This window comes from Myotis daubentonii, chromosome 6, assembly GCF_963259705.1.
Source record: "Myotis daubentonii chromosome 6, mMyoDau2.1, whole genome shotgun sequence".
NCBI classification, from domain to species: domain Eukaryota; kingdom Metazoa; phylum Chordata; class Mammalia; order Chiroptera; family Vespertilionidae; genus Myotis; species Myotis daubentonii.
The window spans coordinates 76,709,305-76,732,468 of NC_081845.1; the positions used below are offsets into that span (position 1 = coordinate 76,709,305).

The 23,164-nt window shown below is 40.2% G+C and overlaps 1 protein-coding gene and 1 pseudogene across 10 annotated transcripts in view; one reads left to right on the forward strand and one right to left on the reverse strand.

Annotated features, from left to right (window-relative positions):
• MLIP (muscular LMNA interacting protein) overlaps positions 1-23,164 on the reverse strand; it is a 249,534-nt gene that overhangs the window by 192,145 nt on the left and 34,225 nt on the right. The gene's annotated exons all lie outside the window — the stretch shown is intronic.
• LOC132236612 (phosphatidylinositol 3-kinase regulatory subunit beta-like) lies at positions 255-22,398 on the forward strand (annotated as a pseudogene).

A 23,164-nucleotide genomic window follows, 5' to 3' on the forward strand; every position in this document is an offset into this window, starting at 1 on the left:
ACCTTTCTCCTTGCGAACCAGGACGGCGCCAGCCGTGGACTGAATGGGCGATTGTTTCACGAGTGCGCTTTGGACCGACATGTTCATGGCAGCGGGGAAGTACTCCCGAAACCTCACTGATCCCAAATAGTAAACAGCTATCAACGCGAAAGAACAGAAAAATCCTCTCCAATTAGAGGCCCTGGACTTGCAACACAACTGAAGGCAACAAGGCAACTGAAGGCATTTTAGGAGGAGCTAGAACAACCGGAACTATGCGGCCAGAGGACTGTGGGATGGTGGAGGACGCCTGGGCGCCTACTGCTGGAACGTGCGCCTGTTATTGCGCATGTACATAGTCAGCCCTATTGTCCTCATTTGGACGTGACTTCTGGCAGGAAATTATTTCTGTTGAGGTTTGCTGTTCCCTTGCCGCGAGGAAGATCAGAATTAAAGGTTTCATTTGTTACCTTGGTTTGAAGCGGCGAACAAGAGCCCTGAGTACAACCAGCTCTAGGAGGAGTACACACGCAGCTCCCAGGAACCGCAGATGAAGTGCACCGCAATCTAAGCCTTCAATGAAACCATCAAGATCTTCGAAGAGCAGGGCCAGACTCACGAGAAGTGCAGCCAGGAGAATCTGGAGTGCTTCCGGCGTGAGGGCCATGGAAAAGAGATGCAGAGGATCCTGCGGAACTCAGAACGGCTCAAGTCTCACATGGCCAAGATCCACGAGAGCCGCGTGAAGCTGGAGCAGGAGCTGCGGACACAGGCCTTGGACAACTGGAAGATTGATAAGCGCATGAACAGCCTGAAGCCAGACCTCATGCAGCTGCACGAGATCCAGTTGGTATGGCTCACCCAGAAAGGTGCCCGGCAGGAGAAAATCAAGTGGTTGGGAATCAAAAATGAGCCCGAAGAGCAGCATGCACTCACTGATGGAGGATGAGGATGACCTCCTCACCTTGAGGAACGAACCTGGCATGTGGGCAAGATCCACCGCTCGCAGGCTGAGGAAATGCTGAACGGCAGGTGGGAGGGTACCTTCCTCTTCCGTGAGAGCAGCCAGCGGGCTGCTATGCCTGCTCTGTGGTGGTGGATGGCGATACCCAGCACTGTGTCATCTACCGCACGGCCCCTGGCTTGGGTTTTGCGGAGCCCTACCACCTGTACGGGTCTCTGAAGAAGTTGGTGCTGCATTACCAGCACACCTCCCTCACGCAACACAACGATGCACTTACCCTTACACTGGCACATCCCTTGCGAGCCCAGGGCCCGCCCACCCACCCAACCACCCAGCCTGCTGACTCATACAGAGCAGGACTCCATATTTCTGTCTGTCTCTCTTCTTTGTGAATCTTTCTCTGCCTCAGTCTCCCTCTTGCTTTCTGAGTCTTTCTCTTCCTGTCGCTCTTTCCCCATTTCTGTCCTCTCTGTCTCTCTTAGTCTCTGTACCTCTAGGTCTCTGTTGGAGGAGCATACCTCCTCCACCCCATGCTCCCTTTCCCCATGGGCACTGCCCTCCCCTGGCTCTGGCTGCCCCCACCAGTTCCTACAGTTCCTCCAAACTCCCCCTGCCTGGACCTGCCATGTTTACAAAGGCCCCTGGGGTGCTCAGCCCCAGCCTGGTGGCCTGATTTTTAAGCCATAGACCTGGGGTCAGGGAAGGAGGAAGGCAGAAAAGAACTTGGCTGGGCCACTTCCAAGAACGTCAGCTGTGACATTTGGGGTCAGGCAGTCCCGCCCCACAGACCCAACTTCCCCTCCAAACCCTGAAGTGAAACCTGCACCAGTTACCCCCACATGGAGCTGCTGCCCAGAAGCCCTCCTCCCCCAAAAGCAAAAATATTAAAAATAACCTCAAGAGCGGGGCCCCCTCTGACCCCAGGCTTCCCAGGAACCCAGGCCGCTGCAGGTACTGCTGGGCCAGCCGAGATGCACCACTGCCCACAGCACCTCCACTCAATGCAGTTTCAAGGCTTCTCCATGTTGGGTTCTGATTTTGTTTCCTTGACTGTAAACCCATTTTCTCCTCTTTTGGGACAAGAACCCCTGTTTTCTATGCTGCCATGGACCCCCCTCCTGCCTGCCCAGCTAGGCTGGCAGGTGGGTTTTGTATGGTAGTTGATAGTGATGTGGATATAAAACATTGAACTCAAAAAAAAAAGGAAAATGGGATGGTGACGAATAAGAAACTTTGGAGACAGTGAAGGGCAGTTTGTCCACACTGTTGAGAGCTAAGAATTAGAGTTTAATTGGGATAGAAATCCTGCTAATAGCACCTGATGCCTGAAAACTGATCACTCTACTTTTAGGTTTTCCAGTTCAAGTTTTTGGAGACTTCCCATTAAAACATTCCTGGTTGGAAAGTGTTTGTATAGAAACCCATAAGTATTAAGTATTTGCTGTGTTTTACCATGCTTAGCTCTCTGTAAGGAATATGGAATAATGTTAAATGCCTCATGTTCTCAAGAAGCTTGACTTTTAAAATAAAAAATAAAGAAGAAATCTAAATATTAAAAATAAAGAAGCTTGAGTTTTAGGGGCGAAATCAGGCAGCCAGGTGAGCAGTTAGGGGCGACCAGGCAGGCAGGTGAGTGGTTAGGAGCCAGCAGTCCCGGATTGCGAGAAGGATATCCAACTGCCGGTTTAGGCCTGATCTGCGGGATTGGGCCTAAACTGGCAGTCGGACATCCCCCAAAAAGTCCCGGATTGCAAGAGGGTGCAGGCCCGGCTGAGGGACCCTCTGCGCCCCCCCCCCCCGCATGAATTTTGTGCACTGGGCCTCTAGTTTAGTTAATAACAATAACAAACACACAACGAGCATTTATTGGGCACCATTCTGGGTGTTTATCATAGACCAATTCATTTTAGCCTCACAACAATCATATTTTGCAGGTACATTTATAGTCTTCAGAGACAGAAACCAAGGAACAAAGAAGTTTATTGTTCACAATTTTACTAGTTTGAGCAGAATCAGAATGTATATATCTACCATCTAAATGAAGAGCTACTCAAGAGGGGAGGGGGGCTGGGAGACTGAGTGAAAAAGGTGAAGAGATTGAGAAGTACAGATTGGTAGTTACTAAATAGTCATAGGGCTGTCAAGCTCAGCATAGGAAATATCGTCAATAATATTTTAATAACTAAGTATGGTGCTAGGTGGGCACTGGAAATATCGGGTGGGAACACTTTGTAAAGTATATGATTTTCCTACCCACTATGCTGTACACCTGAAACTAATATAAAATAATATTGAATATAAACTGAAACTGAAAAAAAACAAATATAAAATAAAAAAGAATCACTCAATCACTTTCAATACTACCTCTCTTTAGCCATTACTTTTCTCCTGTTAACAATCCTGACTCTTAGCAACATGGAAACACTATATTAAAGGAGATCCCCTGATAGGCAGCTGCTTGCTAATTCCAGATTCTTCCAAATCAGAACTCAGAAGTAATTGCAATAAGTGTATGTATACAGTTAAACTCCTCAATGCCTCAAATATTGTTAGCTGCTGAGGATGCATTATTTGTTTTAATGTGAATCCATTCCTTTGTCTCTGGTGTTCCTGTACCCCCTCTGCCCTCCAGACTTTTCCTTATTCCAAAAACTGCAGCTGACCTTAACTCATACAGGGGGAAATGTTTATCTTGCTACCAAAATTTAGAGGCTTTTCAAAGAGACTTTGAGTCTCACGACTCTTGTATCACACACTCTTCCATACTGTGCTGATAAATGGCATACCCATATAGCATTAGGATTCAATGGTGCTGAGGAACAAACCTCCAGGAGGCTTTATTTTAGCCATCAGCAGCCAGCAGCCTGATACTGTGAAAATCTAATGCTTCTTTCTAATGCTTTCTGATGCTTCTTTCCCCAAAATTGAATAAGTTTAAGTACAAGGAAACACTATTGGAAGTTCTTGATAAAAGAAAGTATTTAATTTAAATCTATACATGGGCTTTCTAACTCTTTGTACCAAGTAAGTTCAGCATACTAGAAGAATTCTGAAAGAACACAATGGATTCTCTATTTTATTGCCTCAGGCAATACAATTTGAAATAAGATTTTCTTTTTATAGACTATGAAAGCGCGCGCACGCACACACACACACACACACACACACCACTGCCCTAGTTCTGCCTCCCCATACAGATCTAATCATGTCTATTTTTTAAAAGCTTTGACTTTTTTTGGGATAAATCTATCTTGATTTCTTGAGCCATAACAATATTGACTAGGTAAATCTAAAAAGTTTAAATTGCTTAATAGCTATTTGTAGTACATTTACACCTATAAACAAAAATATTAATTGTATATTCAGAGTTAGCACACCATAATCAAACATACCAAGGTCATAATATTTTTACCATATGCAATATTTTTCCTGTAAATATTATAAAATTGGTATTATTCAAATGTAATTTTTTCTTCAATTATTTTTAAAAGTGCACATACACACACACACACACACGTGTGCATACACATTGATACAGAGAGTATTAGGAGTTCTCAGGTTAAAAGAGAAACAAGGTGGGGGGGGGGGTGAAGGAACTGAGGAATCAGGGCAAAAAGAAAAATTTGACCCATTTTAATTCTGGCCCTGACCATTCATTTACTCATTCAACAAACATTTATTAAGGGGCCACTGCGTGACAGGCACAAGATCTAATTTATGTTCAAAAATATATGAAGAGGCTATTTTAAACTTGTCTTTTTCCCTTTTTCATTTGTTTTCCAGTGGCCATGGATAATTTCCTTTATCATTTTTTCCACTTTAAAAAACTGAGAAAAAAATATTAAAGCCAATTCAGGATTCATAGAGGCTTAGAGCAGAATTCCTCACCTCTCTCTCTCTCTTCTTTCGCCTTCATCCTATGACACTCCTGAGGACCGTAAATTAAAGAGCCTCTGCTTTCAGGTTACAGAAGAGACTTCAGAAAGGTGAGCAATTGTAGACTAGGCCTGGACCATAGATCATGTTAAAGTCTAACACAGTTTTGACTTCATCATGGAGGACAACTATAAAGTTTTTAAAAAAGAAAACAGTCTGATTTATTGTAAAGAGGCTTTTAGGGCTATTCACCTGGCTATGACACGTACAGTGCAATGGAGACATTCACAAAAGTCCCTTAAATGCCCCCAAGAAATTAGCTGTGGACAATAGATAGATTGAATTCAAACAACATTATAAAGAAAGCTTTGTCTGAACTTGACAACCGAGGGGAATCAGGGGTAGGAAAATGGGAAAGTAAAAATTGTGATTAGGATAATAAGGGTATCATTAATAGAAAAAGAGAGTAGGAAGAACAGCCTGTTGGGGTGAACTAATACATTAGAATAGTGTTTGGGTTGGAAGTAAGGAACACGACAAAGAAGTCTAGATTTAAGTCTGATATTAAAAGTAATTTGTTCTCTGAGTTGGTTAATTTGCCCCGGTCATTCAGATAGAAAGGGCTGGAATTTATGTCTCTGAATGCTATTTCCTTTTTGAATAAAAAGTGTCTAATGTAAAATCAAGTCAGTTAGAAAGGATTTAAGAACTCTCCAAAAAAATTAAATATTTTAAATATATAGAGCAAAATTTAGTACATTTCAAAGCAAAGATTTGTAAAAGACAGTAGTTTTAAAAACAGATCTAACCAACTTGCAAGGGTAATGGGATAGTACAATCTCTAGGCAGTTCTTATACTAGGCCTAGGACTTCTAAACTAACTTTTATCTTTCATCCCTTCTAAGATTTTCCTGTATAACCCACCTGTACATAACACTCTGATCACTTCTGTTTTTCATATCTGCACGGCTAATATTATTACAATACAATTTACAATCATTTTTTATATCAATTCTCCAGTGTAAACTTTCTGAGGGCAGGAATGATATCTTACTCATTTTTATATTCTAACTCTAGCACAATGTTTATTCCATAAAAGATCTCATTTTTTTCAATGTCATTTAACTTCAATTTGTATGTTTTGTCTCTGGAATGAAATAAATTCTTCAAAGGCTAGAGCCTGGTGCCTAGTACAAAGATGTGGCCACAATGGAATAATAATGACACCATTGAGTATGATGTTGGCTGAAGGTTTGTCATAAATGGCCTTTATTATGTTGACGTACTTTCCTTCTATAACCATTTTATTGAGTGTTTTAATCATAAATGGATGCTGTATCTTATCAAATGCTTTTTCTACACCTATTAATAAGATCATATAATTTTTCTCTGGCCAGTGTTCTCAGTGGTTAGAGCATAAGCCCACAGACAGAAGGGTCATGAGTTTTAAACCTGGTCAAGGCCATGTACCTGGGTTGCAAGTTCAATCCCCAGCCCAGTCCAGGTGCATGAGGGAGGCAACCAATCAAAGTTTCTCTCTCCCTCTCTCTCTCTCCATCTCCTTCTCCCTTCCTCTCTCTCTAAAAATCAATAAAAATATTTTTTGAAATAAAAATAAAATATGTATTAGCTGCATGACTAGAGGCATAGGGAGATAGCATGGCTCAGGAAAGAATGCAAAGTGGGAGTCACATCTCACAACTGTGACCTCCACACATAATCATTAAACACATACCCAACAAACATTCTCACCCAGCTGAGGTTTGCTTCCTGTTTCTCTTACCTGGCCCTTTGGAAACACTTAAGAACATTGACTTTAACAGTGAAAGGTCAAATTGCAATACAGGTAATAACTTCTCTCCTAAGATTTCTTACATCTCGGTTGAACTTGTTAAGAAGAAAGAGTTGCTAAAATAACTATGATTCAGGAAAACGTCATTTCAGCATGCAGCACTTTAGAACTTTGGCTAGAATGCCACATTTAAGATATAACATTGTCATCTTTTAAAAGTAGAGGAGGTAACTATAGCTTTCAGTGGCTCAAGTGGTATCTAGGCATTTCTGAGAGAATACTTAAAACTACATAAGATTTCTCCAGACACATAGCAATTTATATGTCATTTCCACTTTTACACTATCCTAATTCTCTACATTTATAGAATGTAATACTATTATACAAGAACATTATGTTTACTCTTAAAACTCTTCCAACAAAAGTCTACATTTTAGACAGACTTTTGGGGAAATAAATACATAACCATTATGGATGAACTAGATTTATTTCCAATCAAGGTTCAAACTATTTTGAGAACAAGGAAACACCAATCATAGAAAAGAAACTAAATTTGACCATGGAATGATTTTCTAATCAAAACCAAAGTGCATAACAGCTAACAAATTTAGACACATTCTACCATTCTTTTTCTTTCGAAACAACCATTAACTACATAACCATTCACTATAAAGAAATGCTAGACATGCCAAAATACTAACTTGTTACTTATGGTCAGCAGGATATTTAAAACAACATTCCCTGGTGAATCCAGAGTCATTCACTCATGAACATTGAAGTGAGGACATTGCAGATGATAATTTCCCTCTGACACTCACATTCCAAAGTTTTTTTTAATTGCCACCAAATTTTAATTCCTATCCTATTTTTCTTCCCTATATATTCATCTTCTTTCAATTTTGAGAATAAAGAAGAGTCATTGAAGGGAATTAGCAGTGATATTTTAACAATAATATGGCAAGACTCATGGGAATGTCTGAGTTTGGCAAATTATCTCAACTTCAAAAAGTTCCAAGGGAGCAACATGCACAAAGGCAAATCAAAGTAACATTTTATTAATAACTGTTCAAATATCAGATAGATTTGAGGCCTAAGTGTGATCTTTTTCTTTATCCAAAAAAAATAAGTAGAACCAGCACATTCAGTTGAAAGGAACATAGAAAAGAAAGGAGAAAAAGCAAGCTAGGTACCTAGAGAAAGGTGTCTGAATACACAATTCATAGCTTTGAAGATGTAAGAGTCAAAATTTTCTCTCTCTCTCTCTCTCTCTCTCTCTCTCTCTCTCTCTTCGCATTTTGCCTCCCTGCATTAAACAAGTACATATATCAAACCTATCTATCAGTTTCAAAATTATAATATATTATTATATATTATTATTATTATATATTATTATTAACTTGTAGTACTTTCCTTGGTTGTTGTTGAAACCATGCAGGTTTAGCTTTAAGCTCCAATTTACTCCAGTGGAAGGAGGAGGTAAGTCAATGTCCATATAACTTTCTCTGTATCCCCTCCTTTTTCTCCTTCTATCTGTCTTTATCCTCCCCTAGACCTTTGGTTCCTACCTCAACTAACTATGAATTACAATTATCTTTCAGCCAATATCTGATATTTGAGGGGCCAATGTTACCAGCAACTTTTTGAGAGAGGCCTGGATAAGGAAGCTGTTTCTTTTCATTTAAACCAATGTGGCTTCAATCCCTAGTCATATGTTTAGTGCTCATCAATGTCACTTTCTCAAGGAGACTGTTCCTGGCCTTTTGATCGAAATGAAATACCTCTGTGTTTTATGTTTCCCCTTTGTAATCCTAATCACATAGTTATTTGTTATTTGTAAGACTGCCTTTCTTGTTAGAATGTGAGCCCTATAAAGGCAGGCAGATGGCCACAAGCCCATGCAGCACATCTGCGCTGCTTAGATAAAGGTCTCCCTTCCCCCAGCCACATGTGGGCCTTCGCCAAGGATCAGGCTGACCAAGGGGAATGCTGCCTGCACTTCAGTCCACTCATGCCCTTGGCGGGAATTTGCCCAACACACACAATGCCCTAAAGGCAGGGACCATAACTGTGTTTTTCCCATTATAATCCCAGTACCTAACACAGAGTCTGGCACAAGGAAGATGCTTAATAATTATTTAGCAAATTGAATTTTAATACTTGAAATTTTGACATTGAAAAGACCTAATTATAAAAACAGCCTTTCAATTAATATGCCTAATTTATTTCCTACATCTTTCCCTTTTTACCCCTTTTAAAACACATACACACAAACACACAATCTTCACACAATGTAAATTTTTGTTCCAAGTCTGTCATCCAAAATTATTTGCTTATAATAGTCTTACTACTATAACCTAGCTTTACAATGAAAGTTTCAGAGGTAAAGTAGAAAAATTATAGAAGTTAACACAATGTATTATTACAAATTTTCTCCCCTGTTAATCACTATTAATATATTTTTTAAACATCAAGTCTCTATTTTTACCTCCCTGTCCCATAGAGTTTGTAAAGTCCTCCTGTATTCTCTTGATAAAATGGGGCTCTATTTGAATGCAGAGATTGCATTCTGTATCTTGCAATCCTTAAAGCAAAATATTTTAATGCAATCAGGACATAGATTTTGATAAAAAATATATGTGTGGGAGCTATGCATAAATGAAATTCCCAGCAATAAGTTATACACAAATAGAACAAACTGCATCAAAAAATTAAGAGACTTGCCATGGTTGGGCATGCCCAAGCAGAGGTATTGAGCATTAGAGGGAATTGAGCAAAAGAAATAAAAAAGAGAGAGAGAGAACTCATGGACATAGACAACAGTATAGTGATTGTGAGGGGGGGATGGATGTGGAAGAGAGCATAGAGGAGATAAATGGTAATAAAAAATTTTTTATTTAAATTTTAAAAAATGAAAAACACATCAGATAAATCTCAATTGAAGGACATTCTACAAAATGTCTGGTCAGCACTCATCAAAACTGTCAAAGTCATAAAAAACAAGAAAAGTCAAAAAACTGTCACAACCAAGAAAAGCCTAAGAACATGTAATAACTACATGTAATATGGTATTCTGGACCTGATCCTGGAACAGAAGAGCATTAAGAAAAACTAGTCCATACTGCCCAAAGCAATCTATAGATTCAATGCACTCCCCATTAAAATACCAATGGCATATTTCACAGACCTAGACCAAACTCTCCAAAAATTTGTATGGAATAAAAAAAGACCCCGAATAGCTGCAGCAATCCTGAGAAAGAACAAAGTTGGAGGATTCACAAAACCAGATATAAAGCTATATTACAAAGCCACTGTTCTCAAAACTGCCTGTTACTGGCACAAAAACAAACATATAGACCAGAACAGAGAACCCAGAAACTGACCCAAGCCATTATACTGAATTAATATTTGACAAAAGAGGCAAGAGCATACAATGGAGTCAAGGCAGTCTCTTCAATAAATGGTGTTGGGAAAATTGGACAAATACATGCAAAAAAAATGAAAATAGACCACCAACTTACACCATACACAAAAATAAACTCAAAATGGATAAAGGACTTAAACATAAGACAGGTGTGAGATGGTAGAAGAATTCAGAGGCAGCAAAATATCAGAAATATCTCACAGCAATATTTTTACCGACACAATTCCTAGGACAATGGAAACTAAGGAGAAAATAAACAAATGGGACTACATCAAAATAAAAAGCTTCTGCACAGCAAAAACAACCATCAATAAAACAAAAAGAGAGCCCAATGCATGGAAGAACATATTTGCCAATGTTACATCCAATAAAGGCTTAATCTCCAAAATTTACAGGAAATTCATACAACTTACCAAAAGGAAGATAAACAATCCAATCAAAAAATGGGAAAATGACTTAAATAGACACTTTTCAAAAGTGGACACATAGAAGGCTAAGAGACATATGAAAACATGCTCAAAATCACTAATCATCTGAGAGATGGAAATAAAAATGACAATGAGATACCATCTCACACCTGCCAGAATGACTATCATCAACAAATCAACAAATGACAAGTGCTGGTGAGGATGCAGAGAAAAAGGAACCCTAGTACACTGCTGGTGGGAATGCAGACTCGTGCAGCCACTATGGAGAACAGTATGGAGTTTCCTCAAAAAACTAAAAATGGAACTCCCATTGACCCAGTGATCCCACTTCTAGGAATATATCCCAAGAAGCCAGAAACACCAATCTAAAAGGATATATGCACCCCTATGTTCACAGCAGCACAAACTACAATAGCTAAGATTAAGGAGCTCCAGTGGTGCAATCAGTTAGCGCAGGGTACTTATACAATAGCTAAGATTTGGAAACAACCTATTGTGCCCCTCAGCAGACGAGTGGATTAGAAAACTGTGGTACATCTACACAATGGAATACTATGCTGCGGTAAAAAAGAAGGAATTCTTACCAATTGTGACAGCAGGGATGTACCTGGATAGCATTATGCTAAGGAAATAAGCCAGTCAGAGAAAAATAAATATCACATGATCTCACTCATTTGTGGAATATAGTGAACAATATAAGCTGATGAACGAAAATAGATCCAGAGTCATAGAAGCATCAAACAGACCCTCAAACCTCAAAGGGAAGGTAGGGGAGGAGAGGGGGGGTAGTGGGGTGAGGGGAAGTGTTAAGAAATCAACCAAAGGACTTGTATGCGTGCATGTCAGCATAACCAATGGACACAGACAGTAGAGGGGTGAGGGCATGTGCTGAGGGGGGGGGGGCGTGGGAGAGGTCAATGCGGGGAAAAACATGTAATACTTTCAACAATAAAGAATTTAAAAATAAATAAATAAGGAAATCTGAATAAAGTATAGATATTTGTTAAATTATTTTAAAAAAGAAATGAGTTGGCATTTGTCAGAGATATCATAAAGAGATTTCTGCAGGAAGGAGGAAAGTTAATGGAGAACTATATTCTCAACTTCTCCTAAGAATACATGTTCTGCTGCCCAAAAAAGGGAGTACTACCCCTACCCGCTATGAATGCAAATTGAAAGGTATTTTATTAATTATCCTTTATGGATAGCAAATGTAATAGAATTGCTAGGAATACATTTTGTTGTGAGTTCACTGATGAAATCTCCAGGTTAGTTTGACTCACTTCTGCATCCCAAGGCTGTGCTCCTACCAGGGCTGCAGCTACTGAACCTTCCAGAGCTCAGACTCCGGAACAGACTCCAGTCTACCCAGTGGAGCAGCTGTACTGAATCATGTTTTCAGGTTTGGGGTCAGAGCCAGCATTAAGGGCTCTCTCTGCCACTAACTAGCTGTGCATGCCCTTGAGCAAGTCATTTAAATTCTCAATGCCTCATTTCCTGCTCTGGAAAATTAGGATAGAAGGAATACCACCATCATCTGGGCTATTGTGAGAAGTAAATGGGTGAATATATAGAAAGTACTTAGAATCCTGCCTGACACGGGTAAGTGCCCAATAAATGTTAACCGTATGCCATTTGGTAATTTTCTTTCTTTTCTGTGCCTTAGTTTTCTCACTTATAAAGCATGTACCAAAATAACATTCTACCTTAGAGCAGTGCGAAAACCACAGGAGAGATGTAAAAAGGCTTTGGAATATTTATCAGCTCCTATGCAAATACTAGGAGGGAATAAAACTAATATTATGAACTTTAAGCAAATTTTTTCCTATCTCTCTTCCTTCAGTTGCAAACACTTTTTAAACTATTTTCCTATTCACTCTGTAAGAGAAATGTTTCACTAAAAAGAGCTAGGAATTTTACATCAGAGTAGACAATAGTTATAGAAATAAAGGCATTTTTGCCTGTAAGCTTCTAGAAATGGGTTTTAGCATTTTTCTACATATAAAAGACGGGCATTTTTAGTATTACAGAGTGAACTAAAAATATGCTACATAAAAAATACAAAAGCATTCTTTCAGAAGCAGAACAAGTCTCTCATTCCTAGGTCTCCCACTATTTACTTCTGCAAGTGCTCCCTAGTACATCGATTCAGAGAGCAGCCTATCAGAGGTGCAGGGAGCAGAATGACCTCCAACAAAGAGAAAGAGCAACGTCTTCTAAAAATGGGGGACCGAAGATAGAAGAAATGAGCAAAGCCTCTATGAATTGCTCCCAGAGGCCGGCTTGACCTTTCACGTTCAAGCAGCTGTACAGTGCGTTCCACTTCAGTTTTTCAAAGAAATTTTACAATTTCCCAAACTTGGGTAACTGAGAGCCAAAACTTAAAGATGCAAATACAAAGTGTTGCATTTAGAGAAAAGAAAGGATTGCCTATGTGCATGATGGATAAGTCAATAGTGGGTCCTATGAATGAGGCTGAGGAAGGGGGTAGGTGGTTTACAACCATGACATGTGTCCACGGTGTGATATGCTAACAAAGTAATTGAAGAAAGTATTAAAGTTAATATGTCATTGTTTTCTTATTATAAAAGTGGCATATGGCTGTTGTAGAAAAGCTTGAAAATAATGAAATACATATTTTTAAAATATTTATATATAACTAAAGGCCCAGTGCACAAAATTCGTGCATGGGAGGGGGGTCTCTCAGCCCGGCCTGTACCCTCTCCAATCCAGGACCCCTCAGGGAATGTCTGACTGCTGGTTTAGGCCCGATCCCACAGTCAAATCCCTCTCACAATCCAGGACCACTGGATCCTAACCACTCGCCTACCTGCCTGACTAATCACCCCTAACCACCTCTACCTGCTGGCCTGATGCCCTAACTGCTCCCATGCCAGCCTGATCGCCCCTAACTTCCCTCCCCTGCCAGCCTGATTGCCCCTAACTGCTCCCCCCTGCCAACCTGATCACCCCTAACTGCCTCTGCCTCAGCCCCTGCCACCGTGGCCTTGTCCGGAAGGACGTCCAGAAGATGTCTGGAAGATATCCGGTCTAATTAGCATATTACCCTTTTATTAGTATAGATATAAATACACAGAGAGAGAGAGAGAGAGAATACAAATATTTTCCTACCCTCAAAACTTGTAAATAACTCAGGTAACATTAGACCTTAGATTCTAAGTTCCCTGATGGCCATTATCTTCACATAAGGATGAGCAAAGAGACATGATCCCTGCCCTTAAAGAGGTTATCAGGGACCCTTCTCCTTCAGGTCTTTACTCAGATGTCATCTATTTAAATTTTCCCTCCAGTGCTCCCTGTTTAACTTTTCTCCATAGTACTGAACACATTTGAAAATGTATATTTAATAATTATACTTATTCATGTGCCACATTCATTAAGAAAAGTAGCAGATCATAAGTGATTAGTTTGATCCAATATTATGTTTTTCTAATCTCTTTTGTTTATTATTTCTCTATTCTCACTAAAATGTTGACTTGCTATAATATTCCCAGAGTTTAAACAGGACCTGACACAGAGGAGGTAACCAATACATACTTGCTGACTGAATTAACAAGTGAAGAGAGACTGAATAAAACACACTACAATGGACCTTCCTCCTAACAATTATAAACTGTTTTAATTCATTTAATTATTTAATTTTAGTTGGTTTAATAATTACAAACCAGTCCAATAGGAGAGGACTGGGTAAATTGTGATTCTTCTGTAAAATGAAATATATGAAAAAATATGTATTTCCATATTTAATAGCATGCAAAATCTCCATGGTATTTGTAAGATGTTCAAAGTAAGATTGTGAAAGGACATATATAATGTAATCCCATTTTCAATACATATACACATATTTGTATGTTCATATTGGTATGTATTACCTACTATGTGCCTGGCGTTATGCTACAAGTTCACACAGATTAAAAAAAAAGTATACTCAGGAAACAGATATATAAAAAGAATGATGATACAGTTTGAATATAATGAATATACAGGGTGAGGCAAAAGTAGATTTACAGTTGTGAGTCCACGGAACAGAGTTTATTCTTGTATTACTATTTATTATCATATTACTTTCCATATGAACAACTGTAAACTTACTTTTCCTCCCACCCTGTGTGGACGTTCCTTCTGCTTTAGGAAATGTCTGGCTTCCTGAGAAAATGAATAGGGAAAGGTGGGAACAGTTATCTCGCTAGGAAAGGTGCTTTATTGTCTGCATGCTGACTTTAATGTCCACGCCGCCAGGGAAAATGTCACCTTGTTGATGCAGGTGATGATGCAATGTTCTACTTGCCATTCGAAAGCAAGGCCACTACTTCTGAATTATTCACAACCACAATGAGATCTTACAAATGAGATAGAGATTATAACCGCCTTGATATCATTAAGTTCTCCCTGATTATAGATTGGGAACAGGGTGGAGGTCAGAGAATTGCAAAGAAGCAAACTCCTGCTTTCAGCACACATTCCACTACAGGGTGCTGTATCTGCTCCTTACTGATCTGAGGAAGACTTTTTTTTTTTTTTTTGCTTTTCCCCCCCACTGTCCTTATTGCACCAAGGAAAACAGAGGCTTGGAAACTCAATCTATCACGATCCACCCCGTTTGTCATCAGTACAATGTGTCATTTGCAAGTTCATCCAGTATCTCTCATTACAGGGTGCGGAGCAGCTAAGAATAGCTGCAGAACTTGACTCTAAGCTGCTTGCTGGGAAGCACTGAACTGACTGCGTGACTCACTGTGGCCTGTACATTCTCGGGAGAGTGCTGATAAAGAAGCAGCCTTTCAGCAAGGGAAGGGGGAGGGCCTTCTAACAAGTTGCTGGAGCTGCTGAGAACTTTGTAGTAGTGCTATGGCTGCACTACTTCGGTCCTGTGGTAAGAAAGGGCCAAGCTGTAGATAGGCAGCGCTCCAGCAGATCAGAAAGCCTCACGTGGCTACATTTCTCTCACGCAGCTCAGATAACAACGTTGGATGCTTTCCTTTAAGTAAAATTTTCTCTCTGAAATAAGCTTTGGTCCTGAAGAGCACCACTCGCTTGGATAGCAGAGCCGAGGTTTAACAAACAGCCCGGGGGTGCTTTGCGGAGCCTTCATTTCAAGGCCTGCATTATTTATTGTATTAGCCACCAGTGGACTTGCATCAGCAAACCATCTCAGAAAATCCCCAGTGGATCCCATTCTCCAATACACACTTCAAAACCTGAAAATAAAGTGAAACTAACAATAACAGGGAAATTTTACTCGGCTAGGCGCTGTGGTAAGCTCTTCACTTACATTTTCTCATTTAATTTTCACAATAACTCTACAAGGTATATTAGCTTATTATGACTGAATCACATTCAGTTATGTGCCCATGGTCACAAAACTAGTAATCATAATGGCATTCTGCAGTTGGCTTTATTTTCTTCTGTTTTTAATTTCATGACCACCTGCTATGGTAAATAAAGAAATTAATATCACATCACTTGAACCTTATAATAGGATTTTTTCCCATGTCCCTGACAATGGTAAGTACTACTAATAATTCAAATTTCACGTTGCCTTTGCCTGGAATGAGAATTAGAAGAAAAGAAAGATATATTCTCTAAACTGTGAGAGAAGAAACATCTTGAATGAGGTTTTAAAGTTAGAAAAATATAAACATCATCCCTTTAATATGTCTAAGTTCTAGTGCCAAGCACATTCTTTCATCTTATGAAATAGCTGATATATTTATAACTGTTCTGAATCATATGGGAAGTCTATATGGTTCAACACACCAGATAACACACCTTCAGGCTCAGACCAAGGAGACTGAGGTTCAAGTCCTGGTACTGCCACAATCAGGTCTGTGACCTTGGCACATGATTGTTGCTCTCAGTCATAGTCCTTTCATTGTGAAATGGGGCTCTGGAAAGTGCCCACCTTTGTGAGAAGATAATGTGTACAAAGCACCTGCTGGAGCCCCGTCCCACAGTCAGCCGTCAATGATGCGATGAAGTAACTGTTGTATATGTTTATCCATCCATGCCAATAAGCCACCAATCCACATACCTTCCTCTTACATTACCTCTTAATTCCAAGTAGAGGGGCATAATAAGAGCCGGTATTTGCAATGCCATGGCTTTTTTCTGTGAAATAGTATCAAATTCACTTGAGAGCCCAAACAAGATTCAATTCTACACTCTAATTTATTCTCTCATTCTAGCAATACATGCTTAAAATTTGTCACATTGTTTTCTCATATTTCTATCTTGGATCATCACTCTCCTCTTTTTAAGAAGCATATTTTTACTCTATTTTGTCTGTAAAGAAACAGCAAGCAAATAGCATTCTTGAATGAGTGGTAAGACTAGTGATTACAACTCAAGGAATTTTTTAAAATATATTTTTTTGTTGATTTCAGAGAGGAAGGGAGAGGGAGAGAGAGTGATAGAAACATCAATGATGAGAGAGAATCATTGATATGCTGCCTCCTGTATGCCCCCTACAGGGGATCAAGCCTGCAACCTGGGCATGTGCCCTGACTGGGAATTAAACCATGACCTCCTGGTTTATAGTTCAAGGCTCAACCACTGAGCCATGCCAGCTGGGCTTAGGGAATTTTTAGTACAATTATATAAACATTACTCACAATGTTTATCCATTTTTTAACTTTTTTATTGATATTAGAGAGAGAAAGAGCGAGAGGAACATTGATTTGTCATTTATCCATTTTTATATAGATAAATATTTACTGTTTCTGTTATTTTGTGTAAAGAAAAGCAGATATCTGTGTCTTTTAAAGGTAAAAATGCTAATTCTTTGTCTAAAATTTGTGTTATTTAAACATAACCTAAATCTTTTTTTATTTTCTTGCCAGAATTGCAGAAGCTATATAGATGTTCTCAACGGATGACTGAACAATAGATAGATGAATTTTAAGTTTTTCTTCTGCCCCAAGAGTGTCATGATTTTGATAGGAGCTTAATATACTTTCCTGACCCCATTGTTCCTTTACCTCCTGTTCCACTTCATTGGTCCCAGTGTGGCTATTTATCACAGTTGTCCCACAAACACCCAGTTTGACATTCAGCACAGCCAAGGATTATATAATTCTTCTCCAGGATCTAGTGATTGGGCAAGGGGTTATGCCTTACACCTAATTTTGGCAAGTTAAGAGTCCTCACTACTAATTTGTTAGCTTGAGGCTGTCACCATCCATCTTTTCCACGGTATCCTACGATCCCACCTAAGAGTGAGTCCAACACAGAGAAGCCAGAAGACAGAGAAAGGCAGAACAGCAATGAGATGCAAAGAGGCAGAACACTGAACACAGCATTTGAACTCCTAAACTCAGCAGCACCTAAAGTCCATAGCCTGTGTCTTCCAGGTACACCAGCCAATGATGTCCTTTTTATCAGCAGCAAATTGAGTTGAATTTCTGTGACCAGCAACCAAAACCAAAATGTGTGCATATGCCTAATCCATAGTAAGTGCTTATTAAATCATATATATGTGTCAACAACCATACTTTAAAAATTATAGGCTTTTATAGTTAGACTAGAGGCCCGGTGCATGAATTCGTGGGTCCCTTAGCCTGGCCTCCAAGATCGGGCTGAAACCAACTCTCTGACATCCCCTGAGGGGTCCTGGATTGCGAGAGGGAACAGGCCAGGCCGAGGTACACCACTGGTGCAAAATCAGGGCTGGGGAGGGATGTGGGAGGTTGACCAGCCAGGGAGGGACCGCGGGAAGGCTTCAGGGTGTGTCTGGCCCATCTCACTCAGTCACTATCAGCCGGACCCCAAAAGCAAGTTAACCTACCAGTCGGAGCATCTGCCCCCTGGTGGTCAGTGCATGTCATAGCAAGCGGTTGAGTGGCCTTAGCATATCATTAGCATATTATGCTTTAATTGGTTGAATGGATGACCGGATGACCAGATTACTGGACACTTAGCATATTAGGCTTTTATGACATAGGATTAGACCATAGAGATATATTCTTGTTCTCAGAGACACAGAGAGATTAAAATGTTTCTCACAATCAAATTGTTCTTCATTTGCATATCTTCTAAGATCAGAAACCAGATTTCATTTCTGTTATCAGTTATATACACCCCAAATTATCTACAATATGGGTGACACTATCAGGAATAATTTAGGCCTCAGAGAGACATTAGAAGTTATCAGGAACAAGTAATGAGGGGGGTAAATGAAGAGACTATTTCCAGTTGAGTTTAGGGGTGTTTTGTATGTTGTGGATTTTGAACTTTCTCAAACAAGATTAAGATAATCAGCAAATTAGAATTTTCTGTTTCTGTTATTATTACCCATTCCCTGCTTTTGTGTTGCACTGAAAATGAAAAGAAAAAAAAAACAATATATGAAGTGGCTTAAATTTAAAATACTAAGCAATTTATTACAAAGACTGTGCATTGATTTTAAACACCTGAAAGGCACTATATTATGTTTCATAAACAAAAGATGACTAAAACATGCTCACTGTAGGATATAGCTCTTCAGATGTTAATACTACATATTAACTATTAAATAACTTCAAACTAGGTATGTTAATACTACATAGCAACACTAATACTAGACAGCACCAAGTCCAAGTTGAAGCCTGGGTGTGGTTGTGGGGAAAAGAGGTGCAGAGCAGGGAGCACAAAGGAGATGCAGATAAATTCCTTCTGACAGACAAGGGAGGTTTTCTTGGAAAAGTGACCTTTGAGCTGGCTTTGCCAAAGACCTGGATTTCAAAAGTCTGAGCTGGAAACATGGTGGAGAAAAAGCTTGCAGCAGTAGTCAGCAGCATGAGGACAGAAACTCAGAAGTCCAGCGTATGTTGGTAAACACAACAGGCTCAGATCCGTAGGAGTTCATGTGCAAGATCAGCATACAGAAACAGTTAGTGTTAGGTGAAGAACTCCAGGAGAAGAACTTACTGTCTTCAGTGGCCTTTCAGAATTCTCAAAATGTCAAGGAGTTTAGGGGACTAATACAATGAGGTCCATGCAACTCGCCAGAATATTAAAAATGCACTACATTACCTAATTACCTATGATAACCAATGTGGCAGAACACGCCTCTTCAGCCACCCTTTTATGTTTCAGCATTAAAAATTTTGAGTTGAACTATAAAAATAGTCAGCCCATCACTGTTTATATTACCAAAAATCAAAAGCAAACAAAATTATATATTATCTACATGTCAAGCAGCAGATTGTCAAATAAATTATACTATCAGCACTATTCCAACAAGTTCACATTGCAGAAGAATACTGAATGAGAACAATAATGTTCATATATATGTTGTTAAGTGAGAAGAAAAGAGGTTATCAAACACTATATACAGAATTAACCTGTGTGCTTTGCATTGTATGTGTATATGTGCAGATGTAAAGCAAGGAGATTTTACTCCAACGCATATGGAGTATATGCCAGATGATAAGATTACATACATATATATGGCAAGTGCTTTCATTTTCTTCCCTTTGCTTATTTATGCTTAAGCTGAGAATTCATATTACTCTTGTAATGTAAATATATAGAGAGATACATATAGTTATATATGAATATGTATATACTTATGGATGTACAAGGCTTAATTCTTTACCTGGGAGAAAGTGAATTTAAAGTAAACACTGAGATTCAGATGTTTACTGAGAAAGAACTTGAGGAAGTAAATGAATGAAATGCTCTCTGTTTCTGAAATAAGAGCTCTGCCTACTACACAACTTAGTCAAACCCTTCAAAAACCAATTGTCAAACTTCAATTTGTTTATTTCATTCTGAGACAATTCTTAAGCTACCATCAACATTTCAGTCAGAATACATGCAATGTTGAACTATACCATAATAAAATTTCATGTAATATATATTTTAAATAACTAGAATAAAGGAACTAAGCTCCTTCATTTCCTTTCAACATTATATCACAAGGACCTTTCAAAATTATTTAATGACTAGAGGCCTGGTGCACAAAAATTTGTGCACTTGGGGGGGAGTGGGGGGTCCCTCAGCCCGGCCTGTGCCCTATCGAAGTCTGGGACCCCTCAGGGGATTACCACCTGTTCGCTTAGGCCCGCTCCCTGGGGGATTGGGCCTAAGTTGGCAATCAGACATCCCTCTGGCAGCCCAGGAGCCCTCGGAGGATGTTCACTTGCCAGTGGGAAGCAGGCCTAAGCTGCAGTCTGACATCCTTAATGCTGCTGAGGAGGCAAGAGAGGCTCCCACCACTACTGCTGTACTGGCAGCCATCAGCCTGGCTTGTGGCTGAGCAGAGCTCCCCCTGCGGGAGCACACTGGGCTCCTGCATTGAGCATCTGCCCCCTGGTGGTCAGTGTGTGTCATAGTGACAAGTCATTCCCAGTCATTCTGCTGTTAGGGTCAATTTGCATATTACCCTTTTATTATATAAGATAGAGGCCTGGTGCATGGGTGGGGGCCAGCTGGTTTGCCCTGAAGGGTGTCCCGGATCAGGATGGGGGTCCCCACTGGGGTGCCTGGCCAGCCTGGGTGAGGGGCTGATGGCTGTTTGCAGCTGGTCACACCCCCTTCAGGGTGGGGGTCCCCACTGGGTTGCCTGCCAGACTGGATGAGGGGCTGAGGGCCATTTTCAGGCTGGCCAAGCCCCCTGGCAACAGAAGCTTCCAGCCTCTCCTTTTTATCTTTTTTATTTTTATGCTGGGATTTATTTACCTTCTATAATTGAAACTTTGTTGCCTTCAGTGGAGCTCAGAGCCGGCCATGGCAGGCTGGAAACCTGGCTTCCTCCATCACTGGAGCAACCAAGACTCTTACTCGCTCCAGCTCCATAGCTGCTGGCCGCCATCTTGGTTGGGCTAATTTGCATATAGTCGCTCTGATTGGCTGGTGGGCCTGGCTTAAGGTGTAGCGGAGGTATGGTCAATTTGCATGTTTGTCTTTTATTAGATTAGATTATTTCATTGAAACTACAACTAACTGACATCACGTTATTAGTTGTATGCAAAAGGTAAATTACATAAGATCTTAATTTATATAATTTGGAATAATGCATTAAAGATAAGGCCTGGAGTTGTGATCAAGGATGGATGGTGATGTTTAGCTGAGCCCTACAAAATGTTTAAAAGGGTAAGAAAGTGTCTCTGCATGCCAAGCCTGTTATTTTATTCTCAGCACAAGTAAATAAGGTGTTTCCCAATTTGCTTCCTTTCACCTAACATTTATCTTTGTGGGAGATAAAGCATAGAGTAATATTAATTGTCAAACAAATATTACCAATACTAATTCTGCATGTGTGTCCACATTCCATAGATTAATAATGGGTCATCAACAAGTGATGCCAAGACTTATTAATGACACCAGACCCCTGACCCAGCAGAAGTGCGAGCACACCTGTGGGTTCACACCAACAAAAGGTTCACTCAGCTTTGCTCCTGGTGGTCTGCTGTTTATATAAGGCAGATGCTTTCAGCCTTCACAGTATATCAGAAGTGCCTGAGGAGGATCATTAAACACTGATACCAGAGCCCCAGCCACAAGCATTAGCTCTCCCTTGGTCTTTGAGGGGCTGCAGGTATTTCCTGAGAGTCCGCAGAGGATTACAACCCACCCAAGGTTGAGATGCCTGGTTCAATGTTGGGCTATGTCTATGCACATTTAAGACATCAAATGTCTAATTCTCTTGAAACAAATTTTGTCATTTTATTCTGTGGGCCTTCAAGGAAAGTCGACAACTATCCAGATAAGCCAGGACAACATTAGGATTTCCTTTCAAGTGGAACACGCATCTCCTTTCCTTGCTGTCCCTGACTTCCTCTTGGAGCAGCTCTTGGTCCTGAGTCCTGTTGAAGAGCAGTTTGCAAAGACCAAAAGTTCAACTCAGAAATTTCAGAAAGCGATACGGTCTAAAACTCAGCCAGTACAGGACTCCTCCCCATCTTACCCTATCTCCACCACTAGCAGGTACTTCTAATCTATTCACAACCTCCTACTAAAATACTTGAAACAGCCAAAGCCGGTTTGGCTCAGCGGATGGAGCGTCAGCCTGCGGACTGAGGGGTCCCAGGTTTGATTCCGGTCAGGGGCATGTACCTGGGTTGCGGGCACTTCCCCAGTGGGGGATGTGCAGGAGGCAGCTGATCGATGTTTCTCTCGCATCGATGTTTATAGCTTTCTATCTCTCTCCCTTCCTCTCTGTAAAAAATCAATAAAATATATTTTTAAAAAAATAAAATAAAATACTTGAAACATACCCATGCCACCCAGGGCTCAGCCTGGCACCTTGACCTGGGCCCTGTGGAAACACTCTTCTCTGGAGGGAAAAAGATATTTAACTTGTGCCTTGATCTTCCCTTTTACTTCCTCCCCAATAACTGAAATCTTCCCCTTTCCTCAAGGTCCCTTTCAATTAAACATCTTTCCAGTAGAGTGATGGAAGACAGTGGTTCTTCCCCTTTCCCATCACCCTCCTCTATGAGCACACACCTACTGCAAGCTAGAAGCACATCAAGGCACCCCTCAATTTTGATTTCCAACCTTTGTTCTCTGCCATTTCCTAATAGCCTCTGTTCTCGCAAAATCCACTTTCACCCCAAGGACCACCTAGCTTCAGCCCATGACAGATGATATAGATCTGTCATCTTCTGGCTACAGGACAATTGTCCATCTTCCTTGATTATTTTAGCACCCTACTCTTCAATTTGGTCTCTTCTATTTCCCCTAGAGGAGAACATGGATAC